At 39.9% G+C, this 19,532-nt stretch overlaps 1 long non-coding RNA gene across 1 annotated transcript in view; it reads right to left on the bottom strand.

The window, feature by feature from the left end:
* Positions 1-394: 394 nt before the first annotated feature.
* LOC146785517 (uncharacterized) overlaps positions 395-19,532 on the bottom strand; it is a 64,742-nt gene continuing 45,604 nt past the window's right edge. The window contains exon 3 of the long non-coding RNA XR_014970677.1: positions 395-9,176. This is a non-coding gene — a long non-coding RNA (uncharacterized LOC146785517). The remainder of the gene's footprint in view (positions 9,177-19,532) is intronic.

Raw genomic sequence — 19,532 nt, forward strand, 5'->3', positions numbered from 1 at the left:
GTTTCTGCAATAGAAATGTTCATGTTAATAATAAAACATCACACAGGTACAACATTGTAAATCAATTATGCATTTAATGTAAACATCTATTATTCCCTTTTTTGCTGTTCTCGCTTTCATACTTGTACAATGTAAACTATGTACTGCATAAAGCTTCATTCTTAAACAGCAAGGAAAATACAATCAGTTCAATTGTATTAAAAAAACAGAACTGCACAGTATGGCACTATAAATAAGAGACACTGTGCATTGCACTCATAACAGCTAATCAATAAATTATTTTAGCTACAAATCTAAAGAAACATATCAGAAAAAAATTAACTGTTATGATCTTGCATGTAGTCCATTATTCGAAATAGATATAAATCATATTGGAATTATGGACACCGTTTTGAAGACATCACTCCTGGTAGGCTGAATGATGCCTTAAATACTGTGATGATCCATGAAGCACAAACACTGCATAACACTTTAAAAATAGTAATCTGAGAAGTTCAGGAGTTAGAACAAAGTAATCCAGGAGGCCAGGGTATGATGAACTCAAAGTTTATTTCCCAAGGAAAGAAACTGCATCCACTCAGCACTCCAGCCTGCCAGTAACTAACACTAACAGTTCCTCCAAGGCATTCTACATTCTACCCAAACAGGCAGGCAGGCTGGAGAGGCAATTCAAATAACAACAAATACAAATGATAATATAAACACAATGTGGTAGATAGAAATACATTGTACAAATATATCACATCATCCCCTCCCCAAAATGCACATACAAAAATTAAACAATGCCCATCTGTTAAATTTCCAGATTCTGCCATCCTCAAGCCTGGCAGCCCCCTTGAACACTTTGACCGCCCAAAGTGGGTCGCCAAAAGACAACCCATTGGGACTTTCCATAGGTAACTTCACTCTCACCACGTCCCCCACCTTAACCTATATGTCCTTCACCGCTTTGTGAATGTCATAATATCTTTTCCTTCAGCAAATTTAACTAATTTCCTTTGACCTACTGGCCTGTACCCTGTCTTCAAAGTTAGCGTCAGACTTATTGAATGTTCTCACCCAGGGAGGACACAAGACGGTGTCGGGCTTGTGCTTACAGAACAATTCGAAAGGACTGATGCCTGTAGTAGAATGAGCAGTATGCCTGTACTCCACTTTTCTATCCATTAAATCTTTGACCCAGTCCCTCCTTTAAGCCTTGGAAATCTGAATAGGTTATTTCATTGTAAGGTTAATTTTCCTATCACATCATTTGTTTCTTGATGATAAAGTGCGCATCTTTCGTGCAAAATGCCTCGTTCCTTCACAAATGATTCCATTTGTGAGGAGACTAATTGAACCCCACTGTCTGTCAGAATGGAATGTGGGTTACCCTCAATACTGAAAACCTCATCCAGAAATGTGCTTAAAGAGTGTGAAGAAATATCATGCACCACTTTCACTACCAGGCAACTGGATAGCAAATCCATCAATGCCAGAACATACCTGCTGCCACCATTTTTGCTATCAATGGGGTCCATAATGTTAAGAGAAACTTCTTCCCATACCTGTTCAGGAATCTTCCTGGGAACTAAAGGCTCAGTCCTAATTTTCCGACTCTTGTCACTGAGCCTACAGTCACAGCATTCTCTCACCAATCTCTCTGATTGCAGGTCCATACCCACCAACCAATAGATATTCTTCAGATGCTTCTTAGTTTTGCAGATACCTTGGTGTCCTTTGTGCGCCAGATCCAACAACCTTTTTCTCAATGCTATAGGAACAACAAGCCTGTTGCCCCTCATAGCGAGATTCTTGTTAACGGATAATTCATTACTCACTTTTCCAAACCCACCCAAACCCCCTTAAAGCCATTACAAACTACTGAAAACAATCATCCTCACATCCTACAGAATCTCATCTTTCTAAATCTTCTCATCCCAATCACTTTTTGCAATACAATTGCCTGTGATACTGCACAACTTACAATCATTGTCCTTCCAACAGCTCTCTTCCGAAGAACCAACACTTGAGGCATCACTGAAGAAGCGAGATGAGCAATAAGCTATTTGGCTTTCAACTCCTGGTATGTACTCTATCTTAAAATTGAAATCTTGCAATGCTACCATCCATTTTGTTATACTTGAGGAAATGTTGTCAAGCCCTTTCTTACCAAACATCTTTTGTAGAGGCTTGTAGCCAGTAAGTACCAAAAATGTGGTTCCCCACAAAACCTGTTTACATTTCTTTTTGCCCCAAAAAAAAGCCAAGGCCTCCTTTTCAAAGTCCGAGTAGTTGTTCTTGGGCCCTTTACGAGATCTAGAGACACACATCACAGTAACCAGGTCAGAACCATGCACTTGTTTAAGTACTGCTCCAAGTCATTTTCCACTAGGATTGGTAATGATACAACGGGGTTGACCTGGTAAAAAACTTTTCAAATGTTGAGCTTTCCTCAAAGAGGATTTAACGTCTTTAAATTCATTTTGGCAATCCTCCGTCCACTGAAACTGAATACCTTTTTCCAACAACCCTCTGATAGCACAAGTGCATTTTGCAAAATTGTTAACAAACCTGCTGTAAAACTCAGCCATTCCTAAAAAGGCCTAAATATCTTCTTTTTCTCAAGTGAAGTAAATTCAGAGATAGTTCTTACCAGTTCCTCTTTTGGCTTCACACCATCTGCAGACACAACATGACTGAGATTTGTTATTTCAGGTAAACAGAACTTGCATTTGCTGATTTTCAATGTGATGCCTTTTCTTCTGAAAATCTGCAACACTTCCCTAATTTTATCAACATGGGACTTTAAATCATCACTAAAAATAAGTACATCATTGTGAAAAAACTTGACACCATAGATCCTTCCTAACAAATCATTCATCAATCTTTAAAAGACCGACGCCGCGGAACACAACCCTAACGACATGTGGTTAAACCCGAACACTCCGAATAATGGTGTGATAAAAGAGGTGTAACTCTTAGAGTCGCGACAAAACTGAACCTGGTGGTAAACAGATGTTAGTTCTAAGATGGGGAAAAATTTCGCTCCAACAAGTATGTTAACCATTTACATGATACTGGGAAGGGGAAATTTGTCTTCCACTACTTGCTTATTGAGCTGCCTTGAATCAATGCAAAGCCCGATCTTGCCAGAGCTTTTGGAAGCAACAACAATGGGGAAAATCCATTCTGAAGCTTCAATGATGCCCCCAGAACACAAGAGATCAAGTTCTAGTTTAACAGCATCCTGTACATTTATTTATTTATTCAAGAGTCTTATCTAGCGCTGGCCAGACCCAAAGGTATCAGAGCGCTTTACAACAATTATCATGATGCAATCGGACACACATTGTTTCAATAAACAGCATTGTCTTGTGTCGAATCTTGTTAAGGCTTGGAGGGGATCACAGAAGTGAATCAAAAGGCAGGCGATGTAGATGCCTTCTTGTTAAGGTGGTTATATTATCCACTGGACGAGATTCCCGTGGCAGAGGTACTCTGACTCGTTGGGTGGATGCTATCCAGTAGGATGAGTTCGGTTGAGGAAGAGGTCTTTGAGCTGTCTTTTGAAGTTTATGAAGGAAGGGTTGGTCCTGCGATGGAATTCCAAATGTTAAGGGAGCATTTCCAGCGAAGGAGCATGATAAGGTTTTTTGTTTGCGAGTTTTGGGAGGAATGAGAAGTAGTGTGTTAGTGAGCCTAAGATTCCTCGTCTGGACTGCCTTTTTGAATTTGGATGCCAGGTAGGCAGGTTTACCGGTGTGAAGAGCTTTGTGAGTAAGACATGCAGTTCTGAAGTTGGAACGCGCTTCAATCGGGAGCCATTTTAATTCTCTTAAAGAGGGGGAGATGTGGTCGTATTTCTTTACTCCGGTGACCATGCTAGCAGCTGCATTTAGAGTTGTTTGGAGCCATGCCTGGGAGGGTTGCATTCCCGTAGTCCAATCTGGACAGAACCAAAGATTGTGTGGTCTGTTTAAGGTCATTGAAAGCAATAAAGGGTTTGATTTTGTAGTTTTAGGTAACAGAATGTGCTCTTCGCAGTGCTCTTAATATGTTTGCTCATGTTTAAACGTAGGTCCAGAGTGATTACCGGGGATTTTACAGAGTCGACCAGGGTAAGATTGCAATTAAGAGCCTCAATGGATTTTAGCCATTCTGTGACTTGGGGGGTCTGCTCATTGATGGATATGAGAAGGATTTCCGTCTTATCTTGGTTGAGTTTTAGGTGGTTGTGTGATAGCCAGTGTGAGTGTCATTTAGTCTCTGTATGTCTCCAATTGAGGATGTTTCTAGGTAGATCTGGGTTTCGTCCGCATAGAAGTGGAAGGGGATGTTGGCTTTTTTGAGTATGGCGGTGAAGGGCTCCATCTAGATGTTTAACAGTGATGGGGAGAGAACTGACCCTTGTGGGACACCCTGGATTATGAGGAGTAGGTCAGAAGTGTAATTGTTATTTTTTATTCATTGAGAGTGGTTTTGTAGTAAGGAGGTGAACAATTGTAGGGCCACCTCGTCTGCTCCAATCCTTTCATGTAGTGCGTTTATGAGAAGTTTGTGGTCAACCGTGTCGAAGGCTGCACATAGGTCAAAGAGTATGAATAGACAACATCAGTCTGCATCAAGTGATTTGTAAACATTATCGATAATATTCAGGATCGCTGTCTCGGTGCTGCGCCCTTTTCTGAAGCCCGATTGGTAAGTGTCCAGAAGGTTGTTGCTGTCAATGTGTCAGTTAAGTTGGAGGAGAACACATCTTTCAAGTATTTTGGCTAAGAAGGGGAGGTTGGAGACCGGCCTGAAGTTGTTGGGGTTGTTTGGGTCTGTGCCCGTTTTTTTTTAGTAATGTCGTGACTTGGCTGATTTTAAGACAGTCTGGCATGACTAGGTTCCTCAGGGAGCTATTTATAATCTTAGCCCAGAGAGGGGCTAGGGCGAGGTTCAGCTTTTTTGCCAGGTGAGCAGGAATAGGCCCAGCTATGTGGGAGGAGGGTTTGTTAATCATTTCAGTGATGTCTGCTTCAGAGATGGGTTTGAATGCCTTCGAGCAGTGGGGTGAGTGCGTAGGGGAGGGTTACCTTCCTTAATGGAGGGTGGGCTTTTGCTGAGTGACCGGATGTGGTCTTCAAGGGAGTGCTCAATCTTGGTGATTTTCTCATTAACGAAATTGGCAAAGTTGTCACATAGTTCTTTGGAGGCCTGCATGGTTATTGTGGGTGACTTGGATGTTTGTTGTTTAATGATATTGATGAGTTCTTCAGGACGGTTTTTAGCATTGTCTAATGCGCTGCGGAAGAAGGTAGCTTTTTCATTCTTGATGTGTTTTTTATATTTCCTGTGTTCTGTTTTGAGCTGGTCGAGGTGGGATACGGAAGGGTTATTTCGCTAGAGTCTTTTGGCAGCTCTGAGTAATCGTCTTTCAGAGTTTAGGTCTATATTGAACCAGGATCTCAATCGGGAGTTCCTGGCTTTTTTTTTGTTTAAAAGGGGCTACTTGGTCTAGTATGGTTGTCATCACTGCATTGTAGTGTGTAGTATGTTTGGTTGTAGAGACGTCATCCGTAGTGGAGGGAAGTAGTGTCCTCACCCTTTCTTCCAGGTCGGCAAGGGGAATCTGTCTTAAATTTCTCACCCAATGAAGGATTCCTGTGTACGGGGTAGGCGATGAGTCATTTGGTTAATGTGAAATAGAATGATGTGGTGGTCGGACCAGTTGACAGGAAGGATGTGATCGATAGTAAATGTATCTTCATGAGTTATGAGCCTCTGTTATGAGTTTGCTCTTTGCAGTGCTGGGTAAGATTATTATTGTATAACAGTTTGTTTAAGGATTGGATCAGAGTATTGTTTTTGTCATTCCAATGAAGGTTGAGGGCCCCTAGTTTTATGTTGTGGGAGTTTTAGAGTGAGCAGTGTGTTATCAGGTCGGATAGGGGTTCTCCAAATGCGTTGCCTGGCGGATAGTAGAGGAGATGACAGTATAGCATTTTGTTGTCTTTCGTCATTTTGGTGGAGGTTAGTTATTCAAATGTGTTGTAGGTGAAGGAGTCAGTTTCAGTTATGATAATGCTGCTCTTGTAGATGATTGCAATTCCCCCACCACAATGGTTCTTTCTGTCTTTCTTGATGATTGAGAGCCCGGGGGCACCAGCATCTCAATGATTGGGTAGGAGGATTCAGCCAACCAAGTTTCTGTGATGAACGTGATATCAATATCATGGTTCAGGATGGTTTCTGTTTTCTGTTGTGTGTTTGGTTGCAGATCTGCAGTCTATAAGCATGCAGTTGGTCGTTCCCTTGTTGTTGAGTTTCTTAGGGGGCGGTGCCATGGGAATATTGATGTGGTTAGCTGGTGGCATCATCATTCTTAGTGGGATGCGGTCTCTCCCAAATCCAGTGATTACCTGGATCATGGAGCTGGGGTTGTCAATAATTGATGAGTTGTAAGAGTTGGCAAGATCTGTGGCCTCTCTCAAGGACATTGTGGCACTTGTTCTTTTTGGTCTCTGAGGCTGGTTTATAAAAGGAGTCGAGATCCAGCTGTGTGTCTGTGCCTTGGGAAGACTTGGGCGTTGATTGTTGGTGTCTGTGGGTGGAAGGTGTAAGCGTTAGGCAGGCTCCAGATGTGTGGTAAGGTTCAATAAAATTTAGTTTATACCCTGTATTACTATCTCTAATTGGCTTTCCTACAGAGAAAGTCTCTGAGTTATAATCAGTGAGGAGGGGATAAGGGTGTTTAGTTTCAAGATGTCCTGTGTGGGATAATCCAGAGATGAAGAGTGTCTGTCAGTGAGAGTGTGGTTCACGGTGTCATTGGTAACTATGTTGTTCATGGTAACCGAGGACATGTGGTGTGAGCACTCTTGTAAATGGATGAGGACATTCCTTACTTTGCTAGAAACAGGCACAGCATCCTTCTTAAGCAGAGTACTATGTGCATAACCCTGCACATACACTATCATGTCAGAATAAACCTCTGGGAATTCTTGAAGAAATCAGAATTGACCTTAGTAGTACTAGTTTCCTCAATTCTAACCTTTTTGACCTGAACCTAAGGAGTGGCATTGGGATCAAGAGAAATCCCTAGCATCTTTTGATGAGGCCAGCTGAGAATGGTATCTCCCTCATGAGGAACATAATTCTCACCTTGAGTGGTATTCCCTTGAAACTCAATGTTCGCTTGGAAAAATCTACAAGTTCAATGGGCTTCCCACCATACCCATACAGTTTAACATCTGGTCTTTGCAACACAACTTTATCATGAAAATTATTCTCAAAGTCCGCCTTAAAAAAGAGACAACTTTGCCCCCAAATCCAGAATCACAGAGATGTGGATCCCATTACTGTACGCTTTATCAGAAGGATAATCGCACTCATTCCCCAAAACACAGCTCACATCGTTGATGACTTGTAACACAACTTGCTCAGATTCTAATCCTAATTGGCACACCTTCTGCTTGGTACCTTTGGACCTACAAAATTTTGCATAATGGCCTTTTTTGGAACAAATTTTGCAAACCACCTTGAGAGAAGGGCAATCCTTAGAAATGGCATAATGACTAGGGTTTCCGCATCTAAAATATGCATTTTGTTTTCCCGAATTACCAAAAAAGGTTTACTTCTGCACAGACCCCACTGAATGTACCGGATCACAGCTTTGTTCTGATTTGGTAGTTCTTTCACACATTTCAAAGAGTGTTCAACTTGTTTAGCTACAAAAATGACTTCAGTTAAAGTGGGGTCACTTTTAGAACCAAAGATCTTCTCTGATCTTATCAGAGTTACATTGGACCATGAATTGGTCCCTAAGTCTTTCTTCAACACTCATACCAAAATTGCAGGTGGAAGCCAACTTGCATAAGAAAGTCACAAACTCAATGGTCTCATCAGGCCCTTGCTTCCTTCATCCAAAATGGAACCATTCTAAAATGATAGAGACCTTTGACAAATAGTGATCATCTAATTTCTTAATAGCCTTATCACACTCATTTCCAGCATGACTTTCATCCTCTTCCCCCCCTTGAGTAACTGGACCAGGAGGTTTTTCAAAAACATCTTGTCCTCTGTGCCTAAACACTGTAATAATATTTCAATTTTCTTATCAAGCGATAAATTTGCACCACACACTTTCAAACAATAGAGAAACACTTTTTTTTCCATTTAGACCATACAAGCAGAGGTTCCCCTGGAGAGGATAACAAAAATGGAAGGGGTGTAATGTGTTGCATATTGGAAGTAAATGTAAAATGTTTAAAACAGTATAGTAGTAAATAAACACTGAGTCCCATACAAATGCTTGATGAAGACTACAGTCCTTGATGAGACATTATCATGAAGAAAAAGAACGCGCTTACAACACCAATAATAATAGCAACAAGGCAAATTAACAAGGTTCATGCCAAAATTAAATAGAAAATATCACAAAGGCACTAACCCAGAGTAGAAATAAACAAAGCTTAGATCCTGCAGATAGCGCGGTGGTTCACTGAACACACACCGGCACTATCCACAGTGTAGAAATTAACATGCCCCCCACACCTTCAAGAAAAGAACACCACGAATAAAGACATTTTGCCAAAATATCTCTAGAGCCTGCAGGTTATGCCGCGGTTACCAGACTTCAAAAGAGCAGAAAAATGGAGTGTCCAGTGATGTGGTAAAATCCTCAAAATGCACCTTGAGAAAAACTGCCTGGAACATCAGGAAGCGTGACCTTTCAGGTGCAGGCAGCAACCATGGCAAAAGGGTCTGAAGAATTGCTAGGCAATCGCTGTACAGCACCTAGGAAGACCTTGCCGCTGGGAGCACGTTGAAGCACTGTGTCACCGGTGATCAGAGTCAGACGCTCTAGATTCAATAGCTCATGTTGCTGCTTGACTTCACTGGCACGCTGCGGAACACCGGCTGCTCCCAGCTTCATAGATAGGTTCCAAGTAGCATTCCAGCACTCGATGACACGAGGAGAGCACTTGAAAAATGCACCCACGGCCCGGCGGCATGTCAGCAATCAGTAAAAGTGCGTACTAACAAAAAAATAGCGCAGACCAACGTTTCTCTTTTGAAGAATTAGGCAAAAATGTATGAAAAATTAGCTGGATGAGTCCCGGGAATGTAGTAATGGGCACTTGTAATCCAAGTAAACGAATTCAATAAAAAGACAACCGGGCTGTGGTGAAGTTTCTTTCCTCTTTGACCTAAGATGACAAAAAATAGGATCAATCCTGAAAAGTAGAATACACTTCTAAGTGATCCCACCCTTGTAGCTAGTGAGAATTTTAGGAGCCAGAACAAAGTAATCCAGTAGGCCTGGGTATTATGAACTTGATAAGAAGAATAAATTAAGGTAGACACACAAGGTGAGAGAGTCTTCGTTAATCAGCCTCAGCCATATGCTCTCCTTAGACAACAGCAATAACCGCCATACTTGAACATTCTAAGGCAGCCTTCAATGGAATGTTCTAAGAGTACAGAGGAAGGGAGGGGGGGAACAAACCACTAAATACTAAGACTTCACATGTAATGTAATAATACAGTGACATTTATACATACAAAGAGAAAGATACATTATACCAGAACTCCAAGTTTATTCTCCAAGGAAAGAAACTCTATCCACTCAGCACTCCAGCCTGCCAGCAACGAACACTAACAGTTCCTCCAAGGCATTCTACATTCTACCCAAACAGGCAGGCAGGCTGGAGAGGCAATTCACATAACAAAAATACAAATGATAACATAAGCACAATGTGGTAGATAGAAAATACATTGTACAAACATATCACACATGATCCATGAAGAACAAACACTGCATTGCACTTTTTAAGTATTAATCCTCCTTAGAACTTTAGTAGACGAAAGAAGAGGTATGAATTTGGAAGGTTGAAAGGCATTTTTTTGCTTCAATGTAAGCTTGCTGTCATTACATTCCATCCATCCACTTACACTTCTTAAATGCACAGTGTTGTGTCCTGAAGTTATATGAAGTCTTTCATGAAAGATGATAGCCGCTGTAGTGAAATTGAACTTTTTCCTACTTTGAAGTTTGTAATTTCCGTTTCCATTTTAGTTCCATCTGCTCTGCATTGTTTTAGCATCAGTATCATGTATTGCTCAGTTCTCTGTATCTACAATGTACACATGGAATCTAATCTACAAATTGGGCAGGTCATATTTTGGCTAGATTTTTGATCAGTCTGTCAAAAGGCACAGTTTTAGAATCTGGTAACGTTATGTAGAGACATTATTTACAATTGATTTGCGTGGTAGATGTGAAAGAGCAATCTTCACAGTCATTGTTCAATTTGTAACTCTGTCCAAATAAGACATCAATATTTAATTCTTCTTCTTCTAAAACTCCAAGGATGACCATTATAAATTCTTGTGCGTCTTCTTGAGTGGTGAGAGTAAATATTAGTGATGTGCTACACATATCTAAAAAGTCTCTAATGCCTCTAGCAGAATTACAGTTCTGTTACTGAGTTATCGTTGGAGCAAACGAGACCTCTTACCTGTGTTTTGTTGAATTGGATATACAAGAAGTTGGTAAGTGAACCAGAACATTGAGAACAACATTTGCATAGTAGTTGTTGGCACCTGAACTGTTTTCCAACTGGTATTCTACAATATCTCCCTCACTTTCCACTTTTTTCTTCTTAACACCTTCTAGCTTGTCCTTGTTTCCTTTCTTTTCTTGAACATCCATTGACTCTTTTGTAAGCTTCTGTTTTTGACAGATTTTCAATTTCTCATAAATAGGATAATTACCTAAATGAGGGACATATAGACTTCTTGTACTCTCTTACACAGCTAGCATCAGCACTAACTTGCTTATCATCAAATTAAACTAAAAACAAACCAGACAATTTTCTAACTTGGGATAAAGCTACATATGACATACCTTCTTTAAATACTGTACTTAAGCTGCGTCTACACTTAGGGTCTTATTACAACTTTAGTGATTCTACGGAGGATGGTGCAATGCACCGTCTGCTGTAGGACCACCAACGCCGTAGTGCTGCTGCCCACCAGATTAGGAGTTAAATCCTGGTCTGGCGGGCAATGCTGCAGCGGTCTATGAGGCTCATTGAAGAGACTGACAAGCAGAGCGCCATTCTCAGAGCGCCGACTGGGCCTTCCTGCATGGTGGGGAATACATGCCACACTGTGCAGGAACTGGGGGTGCAAATCCAGGTGGGCACTGCATGTCCCCCCCTGCATGGACTCCCAGGCCCAGGAGCAGCAGGGGGCCCTGTTAGGGTCCAGTTAAGGCCATGTTTGTTGCCTCTATGCCACCCTTTTCATAGTGGGCTCACCGCCATGGAAAGGGCGGTAGACAGGCAACTTTTTAATATGCTTGGCAGTGCCGCCGTGGCACCAACAGCATATTAGTGCTCTTAACCGCTGCGCAACCCCACAGGATCCTTGATCCCTGGAGGTCGCAGCGGTCTGACCCCCACACTCATGATACAGCAGGGGGCTGCAGTGTGGCACTGGTCAGACTGCTAAACCACGAAGGAGCCAACATTGGCTCCAACAAGCTGCACAGCCACATCATAGCCTGAATCTAATGAATTAAGTTTGTATAATTTTTTCAACTTTTTTCCTTTTTTCACCATTAATTTTAATCCTTCTCTTTTGCGTTCAATTCATTTTATTCAATCCATGTTTTACGTCAATGTTCAAAAAAGCTTGGGAGCATAAGATGGATTTCGTGTCATGATTTATTTTCACAATCCCAATGCATTTCGGGAATAAACTTCCCTATATAATGCCACACAGGTGATTAATTACGTCTGTATGTCAGAGACTCTAAACAGCAAACCAAGTGAGCTGCACGTTTAAACCCGTACTCCTCCAAGTCCCAGAGTGCAATATCTCATATTCTTTTCTCCCTGGAGTCTCTCTCGTACCCGAATACCTATTGAATAAATTGGTGTTAATAAAAATAAATATGAACCCACTCCTTTCCAACCCGCCTTATTTCCATTATTAATGTTGGTCTCGTAAGTCTTTAAAGAAATACTTAATTACGATCATTTTTCTCAAATGCTTGCAAACTCAGTTTGATCTGTAATTTTCCAACATGACACGGCACCCAACATTTGCGCCATACGTCATCTCTGACATCGACTTTGGATCAATATTCTTTGCTGATCTTGTTACTTGCGGTCTTGTTCAACATTTTAATCATGGGTACAATCTCATTTGGAGACGAAAAATTCATGCAATGAGTTCAATAGGGATAAGATGCACACCTATTTCGCGATCCATTTCGCTACCACGGGTTAAGTCGTAATAAGGCCCTTAAACCTTGAGATTTATGGATAGTTACAGCATATGCTAGTAGACACTGGAAACTATTGCCACCGCACATATAAGTCCTTCACAAACAAAAATAATCGCACAATACATTGGCCAATCTGTTTCACACCATCAATCTGATCACATTTTTTGGCTAAGTTCTCAACCGTAACTTTATTTCGGTAAAATTAATTAAATCAATAACTTTGCACATAGCGCCGATTAATAACCCTTCTTCCACATTTAAAATGCGCAGCAAAATTACTCAACACGTTTTACACACATGTAAACACTTTTCTAATCCTGTAGTCCTCAACACAGACTTCGCCAAAGAATCCAATTTTGCTTGTAGTTTTTCAGTTAGTAGTATTGTTAATCCCTGGGGCTCCATTTTATCGATAGCTGCAATTTCCAAAATATCTTCTTTCTCCAGCTTCAGTAATTGTTCATTGAAGTTGGAGCACTCTTGAAGTGTAAAAACTAAACAGACTATGGATTTGTCTTTTTCTGTGAAATTGTACATTAGTTATGCTGCTGTGTTGTCAGATGAAAATAGTTTCTTGGTAAGTCGACTTTCCAAAGCATGTCTCCCCTCTTTTGTTAGAACTCCAACTCTAATTTCCTTCAGGAGTTCTCCATATTCCACATTGGATGCTTGACGCATATTCTTCACTAGTTTGTTGTACTCGAAGTTTAGCCAAATATTTACATTGCCAATACTTCCCAAAGAATTTTTTGTTTCATTATGTAGAAGTGTCTTGAAAACAGGCTGTCCTTTGATGGGAGTAAGTTGCAGTAGGTCACTGATGACAATTAATTGTTTTCCTCCAATAGCACGTCAAACTCATTCCTTAAAATCTGCTGAATTCTTAAGTGTACGAAGGTAAGCATTAAGTTCGAAACCATTCTCACGTCATCACTGATTAAAAGCTGTAATTTCTTCAATACTCTGAACACCTCATGACAAGCTTCACCAGATAACTGGTGGAATTCTACTTTATCGTCAGGTTTAACAGGTAGCATACGTAGTGAGTGTAAAGTAATTTATTTAGTGTTGTGTGCAGCTAATCCAGTTGGTGCTGTTACTACACATGATGAATTTGATTCTGTAATCTTCTGTAGATAAGCGGTGAGAATTTTAATTAGAAAACTTTTCCCAGTGCCACTTTGGCCACTGATGTAAGTAGTATTTAGCTTAAATGAAGAGAATTCACATTGTTTCTTCTCATGCCCATGCAGAAATCCATGCTCTATTTTATCTTTTACTTCAATATAAATTTCTTTCTGTTCGTTGTTTAGTACTACTAAGTGTTCAAAATCAACAATTTCCTCTCTTGCTTGCTGCATTGCAGTCTCCAACTCACACATGGGTATAGCTGCTTTATTTTGAATGACTGGTTGTTCCAGTGTATCTTGACTTGGTGGTCCAGAGCTTTGGATGCTTTGTGAACTCTCTTTAGCTACCTCAACAGCAAATTTTTCTTCCTATCCATCTCATCTTTTAAAATTTGCAAGTAGTTTGAAAAGACTGGACACTGAATGCTCTCTTTTACAGCATTGAAGAGTCTTCATAGCAGTCGTAGTCTCCAAGTAGTTCTGAATCAGCATGCCAAGGTGTGAACAGTTGCAGGAGAGCCAAATAGAAAAACTCTCTTCTGTCTGCAGTTTGGCAACTCAGTTTTCTGTAGTTAATTAGATTTCCTGTTATGTCTCGCCAAACAACCGTCACATCCAACTACTGTTCCTTCTTCCATGTTTTCTGTCACATTTCTTTTGTATCTGTAGTGTTGAAGTACTTCATATAGGCACATGTTATCTAGGTGTTAACTCCTTCTGGGATAGTATGTATCCAACATATTTGAACTTCACAATATCTCTGCTTTCTGGATCAAACTCTGCTAAACACTGAATTTCTGGGGAAGATGTCAACGCTCTATTATGCATGCTTTCAAGGCCTAGACTTACCCAAACAATTCCCCTTGGCTTTGATAACAAACTGGCCGAGTTCAACCGGTTACAACACTCATAGGAGTCCATCTCTCTATGGGAAAGAATTTTGAAGCATAAGCTGTACAAATTGTTAGATAGAGTTGTTTCTACAGAAATCTCCTCCCACATCTCCTTCATCTCTGTCTTCTCTGATTTTGTAATGTATGAAGTGACATACCGAGCAACAGTGATGGAGTTATCTGCAATAAACTGTAGCCAGATATTTGCATTCCACATCTTCAGAATCACAGGGTTGTAGTCATTACTATGCTTGGAGGCCTCTGTTCGTCTCAGGTTGAATGTTTTTTGGGGTGATTTCTGTGCCAATGTATGTTGGATTGCAGACATAAAGCTGTTCACTCTTCCTTGAGAAATGACAGGACGTGGGAATTCAAATCGGCATCGTGTGTAAAAATTTCCTTTGCATCTGTATTTTTGACGACAATACTTCCCACATCTATGAGTTTGGAAGTGTAGAACTTGTCTTAAGCCCCGTTCACAACTGTCTTTTGGGGTGGCACATGTCACATATGGTTCTATGAAAGACAAGACAGACGTATAACTGTCTGTTCCAAACTTCGGTGCATCTTTTATCCATAACAGCATGTGAATATGAGGAGCACCTCTTACTTGGTACGCTTTTCGCCAAAAGAAATCAGTTACTTTTTCAAGGGGAGGATTAGTATTGTTGCACATGAAAAACATCATGGCCTGAAACCTGTGGTTAAAATATCTGCTAACATTAGCAGGGTCCAAGGTCCAAGGTGCAAAGTTCCGCCATGTGTGTTATATCTTGAACATCAGCATTTGTATAACAAATATTAATTTCTAACAGATGTAGCATTTCTTTTTCACTTTCCTAACATCCACTAACTCTTGCCTTCTTTTTTTGCTCTTAGTAGGGACACCATTTACTAGAGGCCCATCAAAATCTCTCTGTACCGCTATAGTTTCAATATTCTTTTTTAAATCTAATGGCAAGTACACAACTCTACCTTTTAGACCTTTCAGAAGCTCTGTTGGAGGTAATCTCCCAGTTTGGGTTCCATACGCACAGTAGCTTGGAAAGAATGTATACATTGTATAAGTAGTGATTCGTAATTATTTAAATCTCGAAGTTCTTGTGAAATTGAAACTAATTTTAACTTGTTATGTACTGCTTTAGCCAACATTTTATTATTCTCTAACTTTTCATACCAGAACTTACATAAAATTTGCTGGGTGCTCATATTCAACCACACTTCTACAATTAAATATATAGCAAACTCTTGCCACTTATCTCGTTTCTCCTGTTCAGTTTTTGAGCACACAACTACATTGCAAGTTTGGCTTTTGTAGTAAGTGTGTCAACAACAAATACAAACACAGTTTGGTTTCTCAGAACAAACTGTGTTAAACTTTGCAACCTCTTGTGCAAACTTTCCAGTACTAATTGCTGTATCCTGTTTCTCTGCACCTCCAGTAATCAACTTGTTGTTATCCCTAAACTCCTCCTCAGGAGCAAAGAAACTAAACTGAATATCTTCACAAACTTTTTCTAGCTCTGCAACTGTACCATGCAGTAGACTATTCAACTCTTATAAATATAAAGCAGGAGATTTTACATAGTAAAGTCTCCCTGCCAAATTTTGTATTTTGGAGTGGCTAAAACCCTGAAATGATGAAAGGTGCTTTGGCACACTTTGGCTAGTGAATGTCCCTGTAGATTACTATACTTCCTCACCTTGCATGGATCTAATCCTTGCAAAATTGAAATCTTCTGTTCCAAACTTCTGCATGGAAACTCAAGTATAAAAGACTTTCAAATGGTTCATGAGGAAGTGGGAAGTGGCCAGGAGCATTCTGTGTACCCTTCCCTGCATTACATTGTGCACAAACAGTACATTGCCTACAAAACGTTCAGCCTGCTGGCGGAACTTGGTGCTTTACCAAAACTGAGAAAACAAGCAAATCATTCCATCCCGTTCCACATGTGAAGGGCCGTGAAAGAGGTGGGCCATAGAAGAGAGCATCACCATCGGCACACATATCTTACTGTTAGGACCCGTCCATACCCCCCGACATGTCCAGTAAATTTCCATCAAAATGACAACACATATATAAGTATACAATAAGGGATGATCAGGAGTGCATGATAAGCAAATACATTAATAGGGACCCAGGTGTCTTTTCCTCTGTGACAGTTAGGTATTCCAAGATTGAGAAACATAACAAAGTTCAAAGTTGTGTTCCAAGCTGCTTGGTTGAACAAAACAATAGGTTATCTAATTTGATACATATGCTTTGTGCAGGCTCCACATGAAATGCATAGGCCTAATTTTCCAATGAGTAACACAAACGTTGAGCAAGACAAAATTAATTCCATACATGATAGAAAAATACAAGTCCACATCATGTGAGGCCTGCACAACGTAGATGTATGAACTTTGATAACCTATTGTTTTGTTCAACCAAGCAGCTTGGAACACATCTTTGCAAGGCTTGCACAACTGTTAGCCCTCGTGAATATCACAGCACGCTAACTCAGCAAAAACATACTATTTTTGTAATAGGAACCTGCTATTTGCTGTTATGTTTCGCAATCTTGAAAATACCCAACTGCCACTTGGGTCCCGAGAGTGAGTGAGTGAGTGAGTGAGTATGTATGTATGTATGTATGTATGTGTATATATATATATATATATATACATATATTTTTATATATTTTGAAAAAAACATAGGTTTCAGGGACGTTATAGTTAGAAATTAGCATTTAAAAAACCCTTAGAAATTCACTGAAAAAACCCATAGGTTTCAGGGACGTTATAGTTGCTTGGACATTTGACCAGAGAAATTCGCCCGTTATAGTTAGATGAGCTAACTATAACTTGCGCGTCCGCAATGCACTGGTGATGACGTCACATATTACATCACTCATGACATGGTCAGTGACATCACTCATGACATCACTGATGACATCTCAAATGACATCACTGATGACATCATCCAGTGAATGTGTGTTTCTGTAAAGTTTAAATATTTTTCATATATATCTATGCCAAGGTCTATTGAAGAATGAGTGGATGTAGATGTGCCTGAATGGATTATTTAGTAGATGCATGACTGACTGTATAAGTCACTGATTGAACATATGTTACTGAATGCATGGGTTAGTGACTAAACTGTGTGAATGTCTATATTAGTCTCTCAGTTGGTGTGTAAGCAGGTGCATGGGTTGGTGAGTAGCTACATCAGTGTCTATATGGGTTATTGATTGATTGTATGAGTATCTGTAAGGGTGTCTGAGTTTCTATGTGGGTGGGTGTCTGACTCTGTGCATACATGTCTGAATGGCTGATTTACTGGTTGTATAGATTCAAAAGTGCATCTTGGAAGGGCTGTATGGGTAGCTGACTGTGTGTACAGGTGTGTTGATTAGTGAATTGATGTCTCAGTTGTATATATGTGAGTAACTATATATGTTTTTAGACAGTATATGTGAGTGTTGGGGTGTATAATTGACTATACATGAGAGACAGTGATTGTAAGAGTGTCTACATACATGAATGTGTACTTGTATTAGTGATTGTATAAGAGAGTAAGTATGTGTTAGTATCTATATAAATAAGGGAGGTGGTGTGTGTATAAATAAGTCAGGTGGAGTGTATATATCTGCATAGGTGAGTACATGGGTGTGATTGATTTTTGGCATGACTGAGTAGATGTGTGAGTAACTATGGATCAGTAGCACTGTGTGAATATATGCATAGGTGAATGAGTGGATATTATACTGATGTAATGATGAGTGACAGCATGTATGAGTGACTGTATGAGTGTATGTCTAGCTCACAATATATAGATAGGAATCAGTGGATGGGTATCTAGTATCTGGTATTGGTGTGTCCATAGTTTCGAAAATGGTAGTCTGTATTTTAGAGTACGTGTATCAAAGGTTATATTAGAGTGTGAGGAGGTGTGTCAGACTATCACGTGGATGATGTCATCAGTGATGTCATTTGAGATGTCATCAGTGATGTCATGAGTGATGTCACTGACCATGTCATGAGTGATGTAAATGTGACGTCATCACCAGTGCATTGCGGGTGCGCGAGTTATAGTTAGCCCAACTAACTATATGGGTGAATTTCTCTGGTTTTATATGAGTCAAATGTCCAAGTAACTATAATGTCCCTGAAACCTATGGCTTTTTCAGTGAATTTCTAAGGTTTTTTAAATGCTAATTTCTAACTATAACGTCCCTGAAACCTAAGGTTTCTTCAGTGAATTTCTAAGGTTTTTTAAATGCTAATTTTTAACTATAACGTCCCTGAAATCTAAGGTTTTTTCAGTGAATTTCTAAGGTTTTTTAAATGCTAATTTCTAACTATAACGTGCCTGAAACCTATGGTTTTTTCAGTGAATTTCAAAGGTTTTTTAAATGCTAATTTCTATCTATAACGTGCCTGAAACCTATTTTTTTTCAGTGAATTTCAATGTTTTTTTATGCTAACTTCTAATTATAATGTTCATTTAACCTATAGTTTTTTCCAACACCCAAGAAGAACAACACCCACTGCCACAAACCTCAGGACCTCTCCCCATACAACCCCCCTCCCTACTACCACCAAGGCAGTGCAGAACAGGACAGCGAACCCTCCAAAAACAGCATGGTTCCTTAGCCATATAATAGCTCAATGTTGGGAAATGTGGCAATCGTTTTTTCAGTAAATTTGAATTTTTTTAAAATACTAATTTCTAACTTTAATCTTCCAGAGGCCTATGTTTTTTTGTGAATTTCAAAGGTTATTTAAATACTAATTCCTAATTATAATGTTCATAAAACCTATGTTTTTCTTAGCAATTTTGAAAAAAAAATGTAATATTTTGTAACTATAATATCCTACAAATTGTTTTTGTATTTTTCTTATTTATTATTAAATGTCTTCTTGTTTTTTAAATATTAAACAACTACATACAGTATGAAAGAGTGCCCATCCCAGAGCCACATTTGAAGACCAACACATGTCATAGACCTACTGATCAAGCAGCTCCGACACCCAAGAACGCCACAACACCCACCACCACCCCCAGGACCCCCCCTACCACCGAGGCAGCGCAGAACAAGACAGCAAACTTTCTGAAAATGGTATGGCTCCTCAGCCACACAATAGCTGAATATTGGGACAGGTGTGAACAAACTATATGTGAAGGAAACAATTCACCCATGAATAACAATGCACACAATGCAAAGTGTAGCGGTGATGTGCTGGACACGTCTCAGTATG

The sequence above is a fragment of the Triturus cristatus genome, chromosome 11, assembly GCF_964204655.1.
Source record: "Triturus cristatus chromosome 11, aTriCri1.1, whole genome shotgun sequence".
Taxonomy (NCBI): Eukaryota; Metazoa; Chordata; class Amphibia; order Caudata; family Salamandridae; genus Triturus; species Triturus cristatus.